The sequence below is a fragment of the Desmodus rotundus genome, chromosome 7 (genome assembly GCF_022682495.2).
Source record: "Desmodus rotundus isolate HL8 chromosome 7, HLdesRot8A.1, whole genome shotgun sequence".
In the NCBI taxonomy this organism is placed as follows: Eukaryota; Metazoa; Chordata; class Mammalia; order Chiroptera; family Phyllostomidae; genus Desmodus; species Desmodus rotundus.
Genome location: NC_071393.1, coordinates 100239174 through 100262827, shown reverse-complemented (window position 1 = coordinate 100262827; position 23654 = coordinate 100239174). Strand labels below are relative to the sequence as shown.

At 38.4% G+C, this 23654-nt stretch overlaps 1 long non-coding RNA gene and 1 pseudogene across 1 annotated transcript; both read left to right on the top strand.

The window, feature by feature from the left end:
• The first annotated feature begins 1205 nt into the window (after window positions 1-1205).
• LOC112312020 (U4 spliceosomal RNA) lies at window positions 1206-1333 on the top strand (annotated as a pseudogene).
• Window positions 1334-6742: 5409 nt separating this feature from the next.
• On the top strand, window positions 6743-14300 carry LOC123480464 (uncharacterized). The gene is made up of 4 exons (XR_006656489.2): window positions 6743-6827; window positions 6932-7009; window positions 8924-8984; window positions 12737-14300. It is a non-coding gene; the product is annotated as an uncharacterized lncRNA (long non-coding RNA).
• The last annotated feature ends 9354 nt before the right edge of the window (window positions 14301-23654 follow it).

Here is a 23654-nt window from a genome sequence, read left to right as displayed (position 1 = left end):
TGAAAGCTTTTTTGAACGGGTGGCAATCTTTTGCTCGTAAGTGAAATTTTCACCTGGAGAACAATGGGGTATTCCCAGAAAGTCCCTCTTTGAATGGCCTTGCTCTGAAGATGAAGAACCTGAGCAGTAAAAAGTGGACTCACCGACATAGGAGCACACACAAACCTAGAAGCTGAACTGCCCTACTGTCGTAACACAACTGTTATTATCAAGATATTGTAACCTTATTGTAGAAAATTTTGATACGCAGAAAGAATAAACTCATTTTAATTGCTCCATTAAAAAATAAATTTAAAAAAGGATTATAAATTACATATTACCTTACAAATACTAACCAACAGACAGCTAGTATGGCATATTAACATGAGGCAAAATAAACTTTAGGGCAAAAGCATTACTATAAAGAGGTTCCAGTCCGGTCTTAGATGCCTTACTAGAAAAGTCCTATAAAATATTTGAGAAGTAAACAGTTGCAAAATGTTTCGGGTCTACTATGGTAACATATAAGTGAGAACCTTACAGGAAGGGAAAGAGAAAGAATAATTACAGGACAATTTTATTCGCAAATATAGGTGTAAAAATACTTAGCAAAAACAGTAGTGAATAAAATCAAGCAGTGTATAAAAAGGAAAATATTAACACGACCAAGTTGCTTTTATTTTAAAAGTACAAGGCTGGTTTTCACCTAAGAGAAAAAAAATCAAACCATGTAATTTACTACATTAATAGATTAAAGTGAATAAGTGTACACATATCTCATAGATGCAAAAAAGCATTGATAAAATTTAACATCTATTTGTAACTAGAAAACGTTAGACAACTAGGGATAGAAAGAAACGTCTATCTCACACTGCAGTGGAGCCCTTAGACAGTGAAGTAGTGAAGTGGGGTGAGAAAAATATATATATAAGGAATTAAAGAAGCAAAACTATAATTGTTCATTATTTGAAAATGACAAATAATTAATTCAAAATAATTAACACCTTTGCTACTGGGTAGAAAAATCTACGTACAAAGTTACTAGATCGAAAAATTAATAAAATTTATTTTTTACTTTACACTAGCAACTGGTAGGTAGAAAATAAAAAAATTTTAAAGGATACCCCTTGTAAGGCATAACAGTATGAAAGCTTGGGATAAATCTAACACTAAATGTTAGAGTCTATGGAGAGGATTCTTAAAGTTTATTTAAAATATCTAAGAAGAGCTTTGCCCAGTGGCAGTATTGTAGCCAATGAGGTTTATCTGAGATTCGATTATTGCTAATTGAAAATATCAAAGAAGACCTAAATAAAAATACACGGATTGGAAGATTTGACATTGTATTGATAAATATTGGGCTCCAATACTGATCACGAAGTAGTAACTGGTACCAAATTTACTCTCCTACCATAAACAACTGGGACCTGGTTAAAAGGTATGAGACAACTGTTTTCAGACATGGTGACAACAGACAGGAAAAGACTCTGATGTCTGAGAAAGAAAAGAGCTTCCTATCTGGTGGCAATTTTGAGATTACAGCAAAGGGGAGGAAAACTCACAGCACAGCGGTCTCACTAAATTGAGAAGATTGAGACTTGATTTTTAAGAGGGGAGGGAGCTAGAACTTGTAAAGCACAGTACCAGAGAGGAGGAGTTATACAGCGAGAGAATTTCCAACATCTGCACAGGGTCTTCTTGAATCTTTGGCTGGGCACCAATCTGCACAGGGATACAATGAAACTCTACAAGTCTGGGCTAAGAACTCCCACCAGAGCTGTAAGCTGAGCAATTCTCAGAGCACCCAGCGGGCTAGATGTTCAAACTCCACCTAACTCCCTAAGCCATTGAGCAAACAACAGAAACCCCAGAGGGGTCAAAGTTTAGTATTAAAACTAAACTAGCCCTGGAATAAAGGCCATTCTAACAACACTCTGACAAAGCTTAAAATAATCCTTGAAAATATCAAGTCGATCCACAAGCAACCTGACCACTAATCTGTGTGCCAGAAGAAACTTTAGCGCTCCTTGAAAAAAGACAGCAAACTGAAACCACTCGACAATGGCACATTTATCACACCTGACACCAAACTAAAACATCACTAGGCACAGGAAAAAGCAACAATCTGTGAACCAGAAAATGACCTTAAAATACGTATAAGATATTATAAAGTGTTCATATATATATAAAATATGCATATATTTTATATTTACATACATCTATTTTTGATCCAACCTTTTTTTTTTCACTGTGACTTAACTTCAGTGCTAATAATGCCAGCAGATTTCCTGATAATGCAGAATCAAACAAAAGCAACATAATTATTAATGAGTGTGGAAAAAGCCATTCTAGGAATTTTGCTTATTCGTGTATATCAAAACCTTTAAGGGTAAAATCAAGAAAGCAAGCAAGCTAAACATTCCCCTCGCCCCCACCTCTTCCCAGAACATCGACCCGTATCTCAGGGTTATGTGTCCAGTGTGTGCTGGAACTGGCTCTTACCAGCTTGTGAGAGTCAATGGTTAAATACTCAAGAATTTTGCAATCCAACTGCTAAACTGTTGGTAGCTTGAAACCAGCCCTTTCACTGGAAGTATTTGCACTACAGAAGCCCACAGACAGGACACACCAGGGCATCACTCCCACCTGCGGATGTGCTGGTACACAGCTGTGTGTTTGCTGGTGTAAGTAGCATCCCCTAGAGAGTCAGCCAACTGTGGCCCGCTGGCCAGATAGGCCCCGCCACCTCTTTTTGTAAATGAAGTTTAAAGACTAAAATATTTACTAACTGGCTTTTTAAAGGAAAAGAAATAATAAACAAAAGCTATATTGAGCAGAGGTAGTAGTCAGACAAGCCAAATAAAAACAAGTGAAAGTCTGAACAGAATTGATCAGAAACTTCCATCTTGGGAAAGTTATTCTTACACATTTTTATACACTTAAATCCTAAAATCTTATAGTGGTTTATTTTTTTCCTACAGTCTCAGACACCTAACAACAGTATAATTAGGTAGGTAATCTAGAAGGCACCATCATCAAATATAACCCCTTCAGTTTGGGTTTATCTGAGCAGTTTGGTATAGACATTAATTATTCTCTAACAATGTATATCCAATGATGGTGCCATACTCTGGTTTTCTTACCTCAAATGTCCGGCCAACCAGGGTCATACATGGTTTTTGTTTGCGTCATTTGTGTAAGAGGAGATTTGGCATATAAATCTAAATTCCCGGCATCCTTTGAAAAATCAAAAGATCTGGCAACGTCAGGTCTACATTCCTGTGACAAGATGCAGCTAACTCACCTTGGAAGGGCCACATAAATTCCCAAAGGACCCATCAATTCCTATGAATTTCTGACCCTTGAGACATTCCTGGCTCACTCCTTTATATTTCTTGTTTCAGCACCACCCTCTCCCATCCCAAAGGCAATTGTTCTCCGCTAGACTTCTCAGTCTCCTTGGCAAGTTCTTTTCCTTCATCCATCTCTTAAACGTCAGTATTTCCTATGGCCTCATTTTTGGCTCTCTTCTTATCTCCTTCTATAATTTTCACTGGACAAGTTCACCTTTACCCATGACCTGATTTTGAACTATCTCAATAATAGATGCAGTGATAAGGGTTAAGAGCATGGACCTTACACTGGCAGGGACGGCCAAGAATTTTTCAAGTCTTCTTTCTGTGGCCCTGACCTCATATCTAAAACCTTGGTTCCACTTTTCCATCTATGGACATCTCCCAGCAAGCAAGATGACATGCCCAACACTAAACTACTATCTTTTCCCAAAGTCTGTTCCTCATGATTTCCTCATATTGTTTTTTAATAGACATTTATTTTACTTTTTAATAATTTTTTTTTTTAGAGAGAGAGAAACATCAATCAGTTGTTCCACCTATTCACGAATTCATTGGTTGTTTCCTGTGTGTGCCCTTACCGGGGATTGAACCCGCAACCCTTGTGCATTGGGATGACACTCCAACCAACTGAGATACCCGGCCAGGGCTCTTTTCCTATACTGTTTATGGCACTGTAAACCACTCAGTTACCTAAGACAGACTCTTGGGATTCACCTTAGACTCTTCCCTCTCCTTCATATTTATATCCAATTTGTACTAAGTCCTATCAATTTTATTGCATTGAAATGCTGCAAAAATTCCCCATCTTTTTCATTTCTATTTGAATTATTTAGTTTAGACACACCTCATGTAGGACTATAAGACTCATGTATAAGACTCAGCATTCTGATTCTCAGCATTCTAATCTAAACTAACCCTAACAACCACAATAATAAGGAAAGACAGAGAGCTCCTTCTTGTCTCCAGGTTTCTTGTTTTGACTCCCTCCAATTCATTCATTCCCCACATTGCTGGCAGTGGGCACTATGTAAGAGTGCAAATCTGATCATGGCCCTCCCCTGCTTAAACTCCTCCAGTGACTCCCCTTGATCCCTTACAGCATCAAGCCTACATTCCTCTGTACGAAATAATACGACCCTCTGTGATATAACTTCCAACCACCTTCACAGCGTCATTACCCTGCCACATGCGTCTTTTACCCAAATCCCCTGCACAATTGGCAGGGACTGCATCGTGATCTTCTTCACCTTCCTTGTCACACCTGATGTTTTTTCTGCCTGGAGTGGATTTTTAACTTCTCCCATCTGCTTTTTAAACTTCAAACTCAGTTCAAATGTCACATCCTCCAAGGAGATTTCTGTCATCTTCAGTCACAGTTAAGTGTCTCCTTGTTCTCACCTGTCTTAGCGAACTTTTCACATTGTTCTAATGATTACTTAGTATAGTCAAGGGAGACATACAAGCTTAAGGCACAGTTTTTCCACCAGTGGTGATGAGAAAGTGTGCCAGCTGCATGCTTTCAACTGGTGTGTGGTTTGAGATTTCTTAAACTGGGGTCCTCAAATCCCCATTTGTTTGTAAAACTGTTTTTAAAACATTGGTTTTAAAATGACTCATTTTTCATCATAACTCACAATTAAAAGGTATTTTATTTTTTTACGCTCACTGAAGGACATTTTTTCATTGCTTTTAGAAAGAGAGGAAGGGAGAGGAACATCGATGTGACAGAGAAACACCAATTGGTTGCCTCCCATACATACCCAGACTGGGCTCGTACACACCCACACTGGGAATCAAACCCATAACCTTTTGGTTATGGGAGGATGCTCCAAAAAAATGAGTCACACGGCCAGGGCAAAAAGTATTTTTATACACAAAGACCTTTTAGCTTATTAAGTCAATATTCCTCTGTTGACACATTCTTAAAGATCTATAAGAGGTGTTTACAGGAGACCTGCTCATTTCTCAAGGTTGAAAAACACCGTTCTGAACAGCCGGCTAAGATCTTTATTACCATGTCAATTTTTCTCCAAGAAATCCTAAGTGACCAAAACAGAAGAAAACCCACACTATTAACCTCATCATCACTACACTAGTTATGGTATACGACTCACAACCACCTTTCAGGTGTTTTAGAAGTTGACCTAAACAAAATTGACACCTTATAGATTAACACTTCCTATTTCAGAAATTCGACCTTAAGCACAGAATGAAGCAGAGGTATTTAAGAAAGTAATCTGAGTCATTTGTATAAGACTCAGCATTCTGATTCTCAGCATTCTAATCTAAACTAACCCTAACCACCACAATAATAAGGAAAGACAGAGAGCTCCTTGGAGAGAGACAAAAGCATTAGCTATAAATAAAAGTTTAACCATTTGAGTGTGAGTTCTACACAGAAGAGGCCTTGGGTATCTCTGTTAGCTGCACCAAGGGCATCTTCGGCGACCACTGCTGAAGTGGAAACACACTGCCCTCCTCTCTAACCCTCGGAGCCAGTGTCGGAATCCCAAGCATTCAGCTAACAAGAGGCTGGAAGCCGCTGTTGAGCGAAGCACAGGTCAGATGTTGCACCAAACTAACTAGTTAGCTACCTCACTAACCTTTCCCCACCCACCACACGTGACTCCTGGGTCTGGCTATGCCTTTGGGGTAGCCCCACGTGGATAATGCCTCAACCAACAAATTCCCTCTTTCATCCCTCCACCTTTATCTTTTCTTGTTAAATTTTTTTTCTTGAAATCCTACTACCTTTCTTTTCCCCAAAATTTACAGGCCCTATGTCCTTTGGGGTCTTTAAAATCCAAGGCTATTTTCCACCTCCACCCCAATTTTCCCTTGCTCAGTAAAGAACCAAGGGGTCGTGCCTTAGGTAGATATTTGCTGAGGGCACACTGAGCACTGGACAGTGTGACCAAGAGAGGTTCAGTTCCTTTGTCAGGGTGGCCCTTGACCCGAAAAGTAAACAGACACTTTACATCATTATAAATTATGGTAAATACCTTGAAGGAAATTAATAAAAGTGGGAAGAGAGGCACTCATTTAGATAGGGTAACCAAAGCATATAGGTTTCTCTGAGGAGGTGACATCTAGGCAGAGGGCTGAAAGATGAGGAGGAGCTAGACATGCAAGGGATATTGGTGAATGTTCGTGGCAGAAGGAGCGACGCGTTTAAAGGCAAGAGAGATCTTGACCTGTGAGAGAAGCTGAAAAGCAAGGTTTGGCTGGAGCGGACTGAGAGGAGCACGATGCAAGGGGAGGGTGTATTGGAGAGGATAGGTCCAGTTCATGTCAGGCCTAAGGGGCCAAGACAAGGAGTTTGACTTTTCAGAGCCAGGAGATACCAAGAGAGTAGGGTTTTGTGGGGTTTTTGGGTTTTTTTACATTTTGTTTTGTTTTGCAGGGGCATGACATGATCTAATTTAAGAGGATCACCCTTGCAGCTGCAGAGAATGGGTTGGAAGGAGACTAAAATGAAGCCTGATGGGACAGGTAGGTACATGACTTTTCAACATTCACAGGCATACAAGTAACCTGGAGATCTTGTTAACATGTAGTTCCTGGTGTGAAGGCTGAGATGCTGCTTTTCTATTAAGTTCCCAGGTGCCTCTGATGCTGTGGACTATGGACCACACTCTGAGTAGCAAGCTGCTGGGAGACTGTACAGTATCCAGGTGAGAGATGACAGAGATTCAGGACAGAGTCATAGCAATTCAGATGGAAGAAAGTAGGTGAATCCAAAATACCTTTCATATGGGATTGGGCAAAGTTGTAACTTTCTCCTCTCACCCCTTGCCCCCTTTTTAAAATGAGAATTCTCACATAGGGAGGATGAATTTTAGGTCAAAAGCTGTCAGTAGGACTCATGCAAATGCTAGTGAAACTTCTGGACCTGACGATGATAAAAAGAGCATTTCTTCTCCTGTTACAGTCTTCCTCTATTAACATTTATTGGCACTGCCATTCCCAATCACCTTTCCTAATTCCTAGGATTCTCCCCTACCCTATGGAGGGAAGCATGAAATTAATAATAATAATCAGAACAGTGGTTCTCAACGTGTGGTTCCCCAGACCAGCAGCAGCAGCATCCGAGGGGAATTTGTTAGAGATGAGGAGTCTTGGACTGCACCTTAAACCTGCTGAATCAGAAAACCTGGGGGTGGACTCCAGCAACGTCTCAACAAACGCTACAGGTGATTCTGATGCTCATTCAAGGTTAAGCACCACTGGATTAGAAGATTAGAAAATATTAGTACTGGTGGACATTAACATCATGGATCCAGGATCTTTGAGAAAGAAATTTTCAGGAAGATAAGAAAAAGAAGATAGAACAACTCTAACCAAACACAGTAGAACACCTGAAACACACACAGAGAGGCCATCTGGGCCTCTTAGAGCATGTGCATGGGCAGCTGGGACATGACAGTCTGCCCTTCCTGTGTGCGGCTAATATACCAACAAAGGTGGTAAGGGGGAAAAGGAAGTCCTATCTTCTTTGATTTCAAATTAGTTGTTTAGTAATTTTCTGCTTGAGTGAATATTTGATATTTGCTCTGGTCTTTGTACCTCTCCTTTATACTAGTGATAATTATGAATTAGGGGTATGAGAATGGAGGAATTTAAGAGTCACCCAAGGAACTTTTTCAAAATATACAGGCTGAGCAAAAGTAGTTTTACTTTTGTCAGGCAGGTTATAGTTTACAATGGTTTTGTCAGCTCAGCAAGAATGAACTCCGAGTTTCATGCACTCACAACTGTAAAACTATTTTTGCCCACCCTGTATATCGCCCTCCCCCTCCCCCAACTGGAATGTTGATGTAGGAGTGGACTACCACAAGTATCTGAGAAATCTTCCTTGTGATTCTAATCTCCTTTCAACAGTCACCTCTCCCCACTTGCCCACCAACCACCCTAAGGTAACAGCACGTTACTTTAGCCTCTTGTCAATGCAGGAGGAAGTACCAGGACCCCCACATTTATCTTCTGTCCTCCAGTACTTCCTATCATGAACCCATCAGGGTGCAAGTTAGGGTCTCTATCCTAAGGGAAGTGATTTTCTATGTAAAAGAAATAACCAGTGAAAAGTATTAGATTAAATGCAATCAAGTGCTATATCATGTGATAGAGACTTCAGGATTATGAAATTTGGAGAAGGACAAGATCTAGAGTTCCCACTCATTTTCATGTTATCTTCTCATCTTGGAATATTTGGGGCCAGATGCTCTAAGTTGGCAACGGGACCAATATGTACTCACCTTTCACTCATGCATATAAATAAAAAACAAGAAGGAAAGAGTAATAGCAGTTACGTTATGAAACACAGCTGAAAATTACAGGTGAGTTAGGGCCAAGGTAACCTGAGAGAGAAAACAAGAAAGGTCTTTTGATGAAGAGTTTTGTTGAGCTTCTGTTCTTTATGTTTCCCCATTCCTTCCCTGGTCCTGATCCTTTGACATTTTGCTTCTTGTTTATTCTTTTAGAGGGGATAAATAGGACAAGGGAAATAGTAAATAAATTTTAGTATAACTTATATTGTACTCTTTAATAATGAAATACTAATGATGAGAAAATTCAATGTGTTGGCTAAGCTTCATGAAGAGATATGGATGTGAAGAGACATGGATGTACTATTCAGTGAAAAAAACAAAGGTGAGTATAGTGTGTATATATGTAATTTCCGTTAAAAAAGGTAAAACATAATATTTATATTTATGCATAACTGTTTCGGGAGAAATACGCAAGAAACTGGTAACACTGCTCCTGAAAAGAGGAATCGGGTGACTGGGGGCCAGGGTAAAAACGGAGAGTTTTCACTGGACACTCTTTAATGTTTCTTGAACTTTTAAACCATGTGTCTGTGTGCTCTATTTTAAAAAATAGCATTTTAAAAAGTATTGGCTAAGAAGAGATTTAGGAATCTCAATCCTTCTTCTAAAAGAAAGCATTGTTTTTGAAGTTTTTTTAAAAAAAACAGACCTGGTTCCAAAACCCTGTCTGCTGCGTACTAGTTTTGTGACCCTCGCCAAGTTCCTTAAGTTAGCGGAGTCTCATTTTAAGCATTAATAAAATCGATATAACAAAAGCTACTTTGTGAGGATGAGACATTATATAAAACTGCCTTGTGCTCACTAAATGGTAGCTATTATTCTGTGGTTCAATTATCCCTGCTATCCATTACCGCCAATTATGAGTTGGACGTTGATTAAAGGAAACCTGAGGTATGAATAAGGTCTAAGAGACATAATTTACAGATATCAACTAACTACCTGTGGGGGGGAACCAAACATTTTTTAAAAAATTGTACTCAGGTGCTTTTTGGGCCTTTGGGCACAAAAGTCCAAAGGCTTTTTAAGGCTTCTTAAAGACTATCCCAAGAGATCAAGCAATTAATGGCATTTAATAATGGCCACGTCCATAATGCAGTTTTATATTGGTTCTCTGTCCTTTGCTTCACCCAACCCCTTTTCCCATCCATGTTTCTTGAAAGAGCTCACCCTAATAAAGTAACAGCATGTAAGCCTTTTGCCTCAGGCTATGTATACTTCCTGGGAAACCCAAGCTAAGACTAAGGCCTGTCTAATCCTACTGAAGAGTCTGGGACTGTGTAGCAGATACTACTGGTGCCCTACTCATATGCCTTCAGGCCTTAATAAATACAGGGATTGCTTTCTGGACTGCTGGCATTTGTACCTCTTGCTCAGCTAGTGGGCTTTCTTTGCCACCCCAAACCAAAATTTCCTCCCATTCTTGGGCTGTCTTGTAATTTTCTTGATGGTATAGTATGCAGCACAAAAGTTTTTAATTTTGATAAAGTCCAATTTTTCTTCTTTATCACTTGTCCCTTTAGTGGTATATCTAAAAAATCATAGCCTAACTCAAGCTCACCTAGATTTATTCCTATGTTTTCTTCTAGCAGTTTTTACAGGTTTTTTTTTTACATTTAGGCCTATGAACCATTTTTGTGTATGGTTGAGGTAGAGGTCTAATTTCATTCTTTCACACATGAATATACCAAGCACCATTTGTTGAAAAGATTATTTTTCTCTATTAAATAGTCTTGACATCCTTGTGGAAAATCAACTGACCATAAATGTAAGGGTTTATTACTGGATTCTCTATTGATCTACATGTCTATCTTTATACCAGGACCACACTGTCTTAATTACTGCAGTTTTGTAGTAAGGTGAGTGCTCCAACTTCGATCTTCTTTTTCAAGATTGTTTTGGCTTCCATCTTTAGCTTTTTAATCTATACTTTTTGGATCTTTTAAAAGAAATCATTTTGGACTCCAAAACCATAAAATATTTTTCTATATGGTTTTCTATAAGTTTTCCTGTTTGCCCTTCTCATTCAGATCTTTGATCTATTTGGAATTTATTTTAGTGCATGGTGGGAGGTAGGGGTGTAATGCCACGCTTTGAAATTGTACTAACACTTCAAGTTCTTTCTTCCACTGATTCGCAAAGCAAGGCTGCTACAACCCAAGTTTCCACATAGTTGGGTTCTGTTGGCTTCCCTATTCTATTCCATTGGTCATTTTTTTCTGTCCCTGAACTAGCATCACAGTGCCTTAATTACCATAACTTTTTAAAAAGGTAATCTGTAAGGCAAATCTCTGCATATTGTTCTTCTACAAGAGTATAATTTTGGCTCTTATATATAAATTATAGGTATAGTTTGACAAGTTATACACAAGTTTGATATTCTTAATTATCAAATTAAGAATAATGTTAGCTGCTGGATTTGGTAGATGCACTCTATTTTGGTTAGAAAGGACCTTTTTTATTGCGTGCCGTAGAAGCATTTGTAAAAAAATGTGTGTTGAATTTTTTCACTTGTTTTCTAATATTAACCTAATCCTGGGTTTGTGAGATACACCCATCCCGGTAATGATGTATAATCTCTTTTATACACTGTTTGATTCCATTTTGTAACTGAGCTTATTTGGGATTTTCACTGTTACAATTTCACTGTGGTCATAACAGATTCCGTATTATCTTAGTCTGGTTATACTGACATAGTGATATATTGGTATCAAGATTATCCTAGTTTTAGAAAAAGAGCTGGGGAGTTAATCCTCTTTTCCTATTTCTGATATAGCTTGTACAATATTGGAATTGTATGTTCCTTGGCTGATAGAGCTCTGCATCTGAAGTATGCTTTGCAGGAAGATTTTAATTTACTGATAACTTATTTCATGGCTAAAGAACTATCATTCAGAGATTTAATTTGTTCTTGAGACAGCTCTCTATCAGTTTTGATCTACTTTTCAAGTTCTTTTAGTATAAACATGTTTATAATATCTTATTGTCTGTTCAATGTTGAAAGCATTTCTGGCTATATCCCCCTTTTCACTCCTATTATTGTTTATTTGTGTACCCTCTTTTTTTCTTTGATCGACCTTGCTAGAAGTCTGCTGCTTTTGTTACTCCTTCACACTGGCCTGTATAATCTGCACTAGCACCCACCTCCCTGCCCCTCACGTCACAAGGTGCTCCCATTCAGACAGGCACGGGAAACACAAAGGGCACCATTTGATTCTGTCTCAAATACCTCTTGATTCAGTCCACTATGTCCTCCTCTTCTCTGCCAAGCCCCTAATTCATCTCCTCCAGTTGCCTCCTAACCGGTTTCCCCACATATACTACGTGTGTGCTCTCCTTTCCTCCATGCTGCACATCGTGCCTAGAATGAGCTTTTATAAATGCAAGTGATCGTGTTACTTTCCTGCATAAACATACAAGACAAAACCCCAACAAACCTAAAACTTCAGTGGCTTCCCATTACTCTCAAAACAGAGAGCAAACCCTTAATAAGGAGGCCTCTGTGGTCTGGGTCCTGTCCCTACATACACTATGGCCACATTGGCTTTCCTTCCAGCACTTCAGAATGAATTCAGTGCTATACTGCCCAAACCACTTTCCCCAGTACTCTCCGCTTAGTCAACTCCTCTTCATTTCATCTTGTTTTAGCTTTGATATCTCTGAAACCCAACTGGGTTACGTAATCCCCTGCTGAAAGCTCCCATAGCATCCTGCCCTACTTCTGCATAAGCTCCATGCATAGCTGGTCTCCCCGGCTCTCTTACAAGCAGTCCCACGAGGGCTGAAACTGTCTTCGCCTTATTCCTCTTCGTGTCTCTGGCTCCTACCACAGTGCTTGGCATGTGGTAGGATCTTAATATTTGGCGAGTGACCAACTCCCTAAAAGAATGAATAAACGAAGGAGGACTGAATAGGGAATTTGTGATATGATAGAGGACTGTTAAGCAAAGCTCGAGTCCTCAGGTGGAAATCGAAGGAAATTCTCCCTGGGAAGGATGATTAGCAATTAACAAGGAGAACGTTCTTTCTGAGGCACCATGTGTGGTTCTTTCATTATTTATTTTCTCATTCGTTCAGGTTTCTGCCTGGAAGAACGAGGCTCAGAATTTTGGTATACTCAAAACAGACCCGTAATGCAGACGACAGATCACCTGTCCACTTTTCAGATGAGGAAATTGAAGTTCAGACATCAAAATTACTGTTTGTGGTCTCAAAACAGTTTGGTGACTTCTGAGTTATAATGTGCCATATGTCTTCTGTGTTTGACACTGAGGTATGGCCACTGTTCTAAAAGTGTTTTTATGATTTGATAAGGCCTATGATTAAACACTCTGATACTGATAATGAATCATTCCACATCCTAAAAATGGTGCCAACCGAATGTCGGCTGAATGCAGTAATCCTTCCTTCCTGAGGTAATGACATTGTTCTCCAAAGAGAGATTTTTGCTTCATATTAAACAGATCATAACTGAGGTGAACTAAATTATGGAACAAAATTTTTTATGCACCAGACTTCCGAGTTATCTGTATCATGGAAGCACAATCCTCCATAAATTTATAATTCTCTTTTCTTTGGCTGCAGCTCTTCCAACATAGCTTCCCAGCGCCGTCATGCGTTTTCCTTTAAACATCATGTTCTAGTTGTGTGACTAACACTGACAAATTTTTCTATGACAGGAATCTTCCTCAGCCTTAACCAGCCCGTCACCACTTCCGCTAAACGCAGGGCGGTTCTAAGTGAATGATCTTTTAGAGGCATTCCTCCCTGGTGTCTGGGTGTGACTTCACAATCTAGCCAAATAACTTTTAAAGAGTCCAGTAAATACTTTGGGCTGGACAAGGATGATTTCAGTTTTTTTTTTTTTTCTTCAATCACAATTACCTAACCGTTAAGACTCTTGGTCATATTAAGGAAAAACTGACAGGATTTACTCAAAATGTTTGTGCAATGTAGCCTAGTTCTATGGGAACAGAAAGTAAACCACTGAAAGAACAAATTTTGTTGTGGAAAAATCATGATAAGTATGTGATAAAAAGGGTCTTTATTCAAATTGTACCTCACATCTGGCCAATTACTTGGGGGGGGGGAAAAACCCTATTTTTGAACCAACTCTCTAATGCTCAAAACTTCTAAATTGCTTGTGGATATAATAGTTTGCGCAGCTTACTTTTTTTTCCATTCTCAACACAGTAAAATGCTATAAGAACTGAAGTTATATTTAATAAAGTCATCATTAAGTTTTACTTCTCAATCTAATTTTTATAGAGAATTTATTACATGTCTAATCACTTTAAAGGGAATGATAGGGGATTTCAAAAGTTAGACATGATTAAGAGTTTAACAAATAATTGGAAAGATAAACCTAACACACACGACACGATTACTCATAATAAACAGCACTGTAATCAAGGCTAGACTGTATGGGAGCCAGAGTAAGTGGGGATGTTAAAACACTGTTTCTGAGGAAGTAAATCAGTAAAATTGTTTCTATTTTATTTTTTTAGGAAATTGAGACTGTCTATTAAATTTTCTATCCTGATTTCCCCCCCAAAAATGCAGAAATAAAATCTAGATACAAGTTCTACAACCAAGGCTACATTTTGTTTTTAATTTTTTTCATGGAAAATTTTAAACCTATACAAAAACAGGAAAATGCCTCTTCATGTACACATCACCAAGCCACACTAGCAATTTAATTTTCTGGGGGTGTTCTTTCTCTAGTGGTATTCACAAGGCTCACGTTCTCAGAATTTAACTCAAATCACCTCACAGAGGCCTTCCATGCACATTCTATTTAAAACTATACCCCCAAACTCCTTTCACCTTTTCTTTCTTATTTCTTACCATAACATCTTTTACCTTCTACCACATTATACTTTTTAAAATTATTTCATTATCTGTTTGCAATCCAATAAATTATATGAAGGGAAGGACTATCAAATGCTTTCTTCATTGGTATATTCCACTACCTAGCATGATGCCTGATACATAGAAGCACTTAATAAGGTCAATGAATGAATATGTATTGATATGGGGAGACATCCATGATATATTACATTTGAGAAAACAGGAAAACTGCAACACAGCTTGACTAGTATCATATACCATGCTGGGTGGAAAAAAGCAGAGTACGATCGAGGTAGAAGCACTCGCTAAGTATTTTGCACTCTGCACTGTACATCTCCCAGCTTACTTGCAGCTGGGCAGGGCTGTGGTTACTAGTTATGGCCAATAAATTGTAATTGGAAGAGGAGTATGTCTATGATGGGCTGGGGCAACAAAAACCCCATGTGTGATTTCACAGTCTCTTTCCCTGCTGAGGTCAGTGAAGGGGCCATGTATGCAGATTACAGCCACAACGTGGCGGGATCTCCAGTACCCTGGGCCCCTGCGCGGGGCCTCTCTATTTCCTAGGTATTTACCTAATACCTAGTAAAAGAGCCCTTCATTTAGACCTGGATCATTATATCTAATTCTTGTGCAAACATTAAGAGATAAATATGAATAAAATAAATAGGTTAAAGTACTCTTAAAGCTTCTCATTGAGGCCAGCATTCCGGAATCATTTCTTGACTCAATCACTGATATCCATGTATTTCCACATAATATCATTATCTGTGCCTTCAAACTCGGAGAAACCACTCTGCCAATCTGTGTAAGGCAGGCGGCATTAGCGAGAAATAACTTTTGTTGTGTTAAGTCACTGAGATTTTGTCAAATTTGTTACTGCAACATAATCTAGCCTATCCTAAGAAATGGAAAACACTAACTAGCATTGATGAAGCATTTACTATATGCCAAAAACCATGCTGAACACTTTACATGTACTTATTAAACCCTCCCAATAGTCCTGGAAGCCAGGACTATTACAATGAGATGAGGAAACCGAGGCAGTATGAGGACAAATAACGTGTTCAAGGTTGCCAGCTAATTGGAAAAGCTGGAGATGGAACCCAGGCAGTCTGGAGTAACATCAACCAAGCTATTCACAGTAGTCACCCCTGAGGGCAGGACTATGGGGATTGATCACGCTTTGCTCTGTATTTCTGTAGTGTTACACACTTTTAAATAATAATGTATTACCATAATAAACAAATAGATGAACTACATGTTAGATACTTAGAGACTACAAAGAAGATTGGTATAATAAGGAATGTCTAAAACCCACTCTCTACCAATCTGTAGGCATAACTGGTTTTATGGGTGAATTCTAGCTAATAATGTGAATCACATTATCTTTGATGATAAAATTGGATTTGTTTCCTGGGGGAAAACGCTCCTGTATATTTCAACTTTTGGCGTTAATAAAATGGCCCTGCCCATGACAGGATGAATGTTGTAATTCTGGGAATGCTTTCCAGGTTTTCCAGTACTAAACAGCACTTCTTAAAAGAAAAGCAGTAATAATAAACCAACTCCTTATAGGCAAAAATGGCTTTATTAAATGTATATTTAAAATATTCTGTTCAGTCCTATTTAAACAACATACATATGGCATAATATATAATAATCAAGTGTACCTGTAGTTGTTCTGGCTGCCCAGAATCGGAATCCCCATTTTGGGAATTCAGCAATGTGTGACTCTGACAGGATGAAGCCGAAAGGCCAGAGTATTGGTTGCCCCAGACTGTGGGCAGCCAGGCAGCATGCATGTCACTTGAGCCTCGTGCTATAATGGCGGGTATGATGGTGGGTGGCAATTCTATGGTGCTACTCCCGTAGCATGACCTTGGCTGTGCTTTTGGCTGCCTAGACACGCCGGGCCTCTATCATTTCCTGATCTGGTTCTCCAGCTTCCCACTGACTCTGTAAACTAACAACTCTTCCAGAGTTGGTTTCTTTTGTTTGGGAAGCGAGAACCTGAGTATCAAGCAGTAACTATTATATAATTTGAAGGCATAGTATCTAAGAGAAAATCAGTCACTGCTGAAGGACTAAACAACAAGACCCAAAACTTATAATATGACAATTAGTACCATAAAAGCACCTTGCCTAGATTTAAGATATTTTTCTATACCACACATTTCTCCCAAGTTTGATCTTTTGCTTCCTTCCAGGAATTTCTGTCATATCTGAGTAATCCCTAACTTTACACATGTCTCCCTATGCTTAACTCCCACCTTTCATTTACAATATGAAACACTTTCAAAATGATGTCATTATGTAACATGTCTATTCAACAGTAGAAACACTTTAAATTTGTGGCTTAATGTTATAGAAGACAAATTACTGAACTATTTTATTAGCTTAAGTTAAAAAGCCTATAAAACAAAATATAACCTCACCTATAAGAAAATTAAAATTGCCTGAGTTTTATTTGCCTTATGGAAATAATAATGCCCATCTTATTTCACAGTATTCATATAAAGATCAAATGAAATAATTTGTGAACATGTTTAGAGAATTATTATTTTAAAGTATGTTCACTACTCAAATCTTATGAAACACTGGACCTTGCAGCTCGCACCACAAATCTTAGAAACATTGTTGTAAGAGACACCATTAGTTCACATACCCTAAGAAAGATACAATGTGGCCAATGAAAAACTATAACACATGCTTTCCTTATCACGTGGAACTTTTACTTAATACCTAGTAAAAGAGCCCTTCATTTAGACCTGGATCATTATATCTAATTCTTGTGCAAACATTAAGAGATAAATACGAGTAAAATAAATTGGTTACGGTACTCTTAAAACTTCTCATTGAGTCCAGCATTCCTGAATCATTTCTTGACTCAATCACTGATATCCATGTATTTCCTCATAATATTATCTGTGCCTTCAAAAATGTTGGTGATACAGCATTTCTTATAAGAATCCATAGATGTTTTTCTGATTTAAGATGTCAATGTAAGAGGCTCCTGAACTCAGCTACATAAAGAATATTTCCCTGTCAGTGAAATTCAGACACTAGCTGAGTGACTCCTACAGAGCAGCAAACAACAAAATACCCACACTAAAATGGTAGAGAGGCTACGACACAATCTCACCATAAACCTCATGCTGGGCACAGCGACACACCAACACACAACTGGAGGGAGCTCACAATTCCCAGCATCTCCCTGAGGGGCAAAGGGTACGTATGGACCTCACAGCTCACACCACGATTTTTAAGGTTTCCTCCTGAGACATGGGCACCCAAAAGATCCATCTTTGGAAGCCAACAGGTCTTGCACCTGCAAGCCCCACAAGGCTACGGTGAACTAAAAGACACTTCTTAAATGGCTCACAGAAGTTCGCCATGGCTAACAGGGCCCAATGCAGAGGCAGCAGAATGAAGGGCTCCCAGTCTTTCCATGAAAAAAGCTATTTGCTTACCTTAAAAGTTTTGGCTTGAAGAGCAAATGGAGTTCGTCCACAGATCTGGCACAATGGTTTTTGCATCTGCCACCCAGAGGATGCCCCTTGATTGCCTGGTTCTGGTGGCCAACAAACGTTATGTTCGCAGATCCCACAGGTCTGTAACAAATGGGAGAGAAACAGTTTTTAACCATCTATTCCTCCAGGCCATGGCACAGAGGTGGCAGACCGAAATACCCAGTCTTTCTGTGAAAGAGGCTGTTAGTTCACCTTAACAGCTGCAGCCTGAGGGGTAGGCATCTAATTTAACACACCTACAGGGACCTACTACAATCCTCTCCAGAGACTGGGTAGGTAGGCAGACATCACCTTTGTGCTATATCCAGCTCCAGGTCACTGGTATCTCCAAGAGAGGAGCTTGTGGACAACAGCAAAAGAAGAAACAGTTCTTAACTAGCCCCAGCCCAAAACCAGGACTCAGTACAGAAGGAGCAGGCAGAAATGCCCATCACAAAGTCTTCCCCTGAAAGAGGTATATTTACGTACTTTAAAAGATGCTGCTGGAGGACTTGGCTTCCAATCAGCCTGTTCCTATGTGCTCCCCCAAATCTTATTCTTTGGGACACCAATAGGTCTTGTTACACCCTCAACTACTAGGAGCCACTAAGAGCAAAGAAGGCTGCTTGGATAATCACAAAGGTTTGAGAGGCAACTGAGAGCTTGGGGAGGGTTGAACTGTAAGTTTCATCTCCAGATGAGACTGTTCCTTTAAGACTAAGAGAGGTCACTGTTTTATCTACCACATAGATACCAACACAGAGAGTCACAGAAAATGAAGAAACAAAGAAAGACATTCCCAATAAAATAACAACATAAAAACCTCAAAAAAAAAAAAAAACCAACCCCAAAACAAAACCGTAATATGACAGAAGTAAGTGATTTACCTGAGTTTAAAATACTGGTCATAAAAATGCTCACTGAGATCAGGAGAACAACACATGAACAAAGTGAGAATTTCAACAAAGAGACAGAAAATATAAGAAAGTACCGAATGGAAATCACAAAGCTGAGTGAGGAATTCAACAACTGAACTGAAAAAATTCTAAAGAAGGGATCAGCATCAGACTAAATAAAGCAGAAAAAAGGATCAACAAACTTGAAGACAGGGCAGTGAACTTCATCCATCAGAGAAGCTAAATAAATAAATAAATAAGAAAGAGGAATGACAGCTTACAAGACTTATGAGACATTATCAAGTGGATCCACATTCACATTATAGGAGTCCCATTAAGAAGAAAAAAGGGAAAGGAGGGCAGAAAATTTATTTAAACAAATAATGGCTGAAAATCTTCCTTACCTGGGAAGGAAAGAGACATCCAGATCCAGGAATTCCAGAAAGTTCTTGATAAGAACCCAAAGAGACTGACACCAAGACACACTATAACTAAACTGTCAGACATTAAAGACAAGGAGAGAATCTTAAAAGAAGCGGAAGAAAAACCACTTATTACATACAAGGGAACTCCCATAAGACCGTCTGCAGATTTTTCAGCAGAAACTTTGCAGGCCAGAGGGAGTGGCATGATATATTCAAAATGCTAAAAGAAAAGGACTGCCAACTAAGAATATTCTATCCAACATCGTGTCCTTCAGAACTGAAAGAGTTTTCCAGTCAAGCAAAAGCTGAAGGAATTGAGCATCACTATACGGGCCTTATGAAAAGTGTTGAGGGGACTTCTTTAAGCTGAAATGAAAGGGTGCTAACTAGCTACAGAAAAACAAATGAAATATAAATCTCACAGGTAAAGGAAAACATAGCTTAAATTCAGAATATTCTAATATAATGGTGGTGGTTAATCACATATAAATCTAGTTATGAAGATTAAAAAACAAAAGTACTAAAAATAACTATAAGTACAATAATATTTTAATGGATGCACAGATAAAAATATATAATTTGTGACATCAAAAACATAAGATGTTTGAGGGGAGGTAAAACTGTAGTTTTAGAATGCTTTTGAACTTAACTTACTAGCAACTTTAAATAGATTATTATAAATATGTTTTAGGTAAGCCTCATGTTAACCACACTACAAAAACCTACAGTAGATGCACAAAAAAAAGAAAGAAATCTAAGCAAGCACACCACTACATAAAATCATCCAGTCACAAAGGAAGAGATCAAAAGGAGAAAGGAACAAAGGATTACAAACCAGCCAGATAACAATGAACAAAATGTCAAAAAGTACATGCCTATTAATAATTACTTTAAATGTAAATGGACTACATTCTCTAACCAAAAGACACAGAGTGGCTGAATAGATAATAAAACAAGACCCATTAATATGCTGCCTATAAGAGACTCACTTCAGATGTAAGGACCCATACTCATACACACTGAAAGTGACAGGAAGGAAAAAGATATTCAATGCCAATGAAAACCAAAAGAAAGCTGGGGTATATATATCAGACAAAACAGACTTTAAGACAAAACTGTAATAGGAGACAAAGAAGGTCATTGTATAATAATAAAGGGGTCAATCCAACAAGAGTGTATTACATTTGTAAGTATTTATGCATATAACAAAGGAGCACCTAAACATATAAAGCAAATATTAACAGATGTAAAGGGGAAACAGACAGTAATACAATAACAATAGGGGGATTTAACACCCCACTTTCATCAATGGATAGATAATACAGTAAGAAAATCAATAAAGAAACACTGGGCTTAAACAATAAATTGAGCCAACTGACATAACAATTCCATTCCAAAGCAACAGAATACACATTCTTCTCGAGCACACATGGAATACCCTCTAAGTTAGATCATATATTGGGACACAAAATGAATCTTAATAAATTTAAGATCAAAATCAAGAAAGTGTTTTTTCAGACCACAATGGTATGAAACTAAAAATCAATTTCAAAAAGAAAACTAAAAAATTCACAAACATACGGAGATTGAATAGCATGCTACTGAACAGCCAATGGAGTCGAAGAAGAAATCAAAAGAGAAATCAGAAACTACCTTAAGACAAATGAAAATGAAAATACAATATCCTAAAACTTACAGGATGTAGCAAAAGCAGTTCTAAGAGGGAAGTCCATAGTGATAAATGCCAACATTTATCACTATGTTGACATTTGAGAAACATCTCAAATAAACAACACAAACAACTAGAATAGAAGAACAAACTAAACCAAAGTTAGTAAAGGGAAGGAAATAGAGATCAAAGTGGAAAAAAAGTCCAAAAGGACAATAGAAAAGATCAATAAAATTAAGAGGTGGTTTTTATTTATTTATTTTTAAAAGATTTTATTTATTTATTTTTAGAGAGAGGGGAAGGGAGGAAGAAAGAGGAGAGACAGATCTCCTTCTCACACACACCCTACTAGGGACCTGGCCTACAACCCAGGCATGTGCCCTGACTGGGAATTGAACCAGCAACCCTTTGGTTTGCAGGCCGGTACTCAATCCACTGAACTGCACACCAACCCGGGTGGGTTTTTAAAAGAGATAAACAAAATTGACAAACCTTTAGCTAAGAGGCACCAAGAAAAAAAAGAGAGAGGACTCCAAATCAGAAATGAAAGAGGAAACATTACAACTGATACAAGAGACACAAAGTGACTACTATGAAAATTCCACCTCAACACATTGGACAACCTAGAACAAATGGATAAATTCCTATAAACATACAACCTACTAAGACTGAACCATGAAGAAAATCTGAACAGACTGAATCAGTAAAACTGAATTAGTCAGTAGGAATGAATCAGTAATAAAAAATTCCCAATATCCAAAATATATAAAGAACTCACACAACTCAATAGCTAAAAACCAAACAATCTGATTTAAAAATGGGCAGAGGATCTGAGTAGACATTTTTATAAAGAAGACATACAAATGGCCAATAGGTACATGAAAATGTGCTAAACATCACCATTCATCAGGGAAATGCAAATCAAAACCACAATGAGAATATCACCTCACATCTGTTAGAATGGCTATTGTTAAAGAAACACGAAATAATAACTGCTCTTAAGGGTATGGAGAAAAGGGAACCCTTATGCACTGTTGGTGGGAATGTAAACTGGTGCAGCTACTATGAAAAATAATATGGAGGTTCTTCAAAAAACTAAAAATAGAACTGCTGTATGATCCAGCAATCCCACCTGTGGGTATTTATGTCAAGGAAACCAAATCACTATCTAGAAAAGACATCCGCACCCTCATGTTCACTGCAGCATTATTTACAGTAGTGAAGAGATGCAAAACAACCTAAGTGTCAATCAACAGATGAGTGGGTAAAGACAATGTGAAATATATATATGTATATACATATCATATATAATCTCAATTTAAAAATTCATAAAATAATAAAGAAAATTAGAGAGCACACCAACCATTCCATTAAAACAAATTGATATTTGTCTCCAGTCTATGTTGGGCTCCTCAATGCAAGTAAACCAACAGGCAAAGAAAGGGGCCACTTTACTGGCTGGAGTGACTGAATTTGACTATTGAGAGAAATTGGGTTCCTATGGCAAAAAGTGGGCAAGCAGAATGTCTGGAATGCAGATCTTTTGGGGTACTTCTTAGAATTCCTGTGTTCTTTAAAATTGTTTCACTCTTTGCTCTATCATGAAATTTATAGGGTTCTGGTGCTCAGGAGAAACTCATTAAAAACAGACCCAGAGTCTGATAAGAAGAGGCTAAATATTTCTTAAGATTAGTGGTGTTTATTTTTGTTTCATATTCTTTTGTATATATGGGCAAAAACAAGGACGGATACAGAGATGTGAATGCCATCAGCCTCACTGATGTTTTAAGTTGTGAAAATGCATGAATCAGTAAGAGAGTGGACTGAAATTTAAATCTCACAATACCCCCCCCCCGCAATTTTGGCAGACTATATATGATGTTAATTCTTTAAACACCATTGTTTAAGAATCAAATACTTTGCAAATTTATTCTACAAGGCAAGAAAGAGGAGTTACTATATAATTTTGGTAAATGACCTAACATTTCTGAATCTGTTTACTAATCAGTAAAATGGGTACACGTGCTACTTACGTAATAACGCTTTGGAAATGAGCTCAGGGAAAAGTCATTTTTCTTCTAACCCATGGTTTCTCAATCTCAGCAGTACTGACATTTCAGGCCAGGTAATGATTTGTTGTGGGGCACTGTCCTGTGCACTGTAAAACATTTAGCAGCATACCTGGTCTCCACCTACCTACATCCTCTATCCTCTGGAGAAATGCCAGTAACAGCTCTATCCCAGACATTGCCAGTTGTCTTCTGGGAGGCAAAATCGCAGCAGGTGAGAACCAGTGTCGTAACCCCATGTTCATACAAAATGAATTTGAGGGAGAAATAAAACAACAGTCTCGAAGGAGTAGAATGCAGCCTCAGGGAGGCTGGATTTGTGACTCACAAAACGGGATAAGGAGCTTCAGCTGTCAGTAAGCAGCCGAAGTCCCAATTAACGGATGGACTATTAAGGAAAGGGCAGCAACGGGCAAACGAAGAGGGCAAGAGGGCAGCCTTTGGTCTCTGGGAATCCGAGGCCCACACTAGTGACCATTACAGCACTCAACTGACTCCTAAGGACAATTAGTTCTACTAAACCAACATACCGACACCATGCGTAACGCCGTAGGGAGCGAAGTCAGAACTCCGT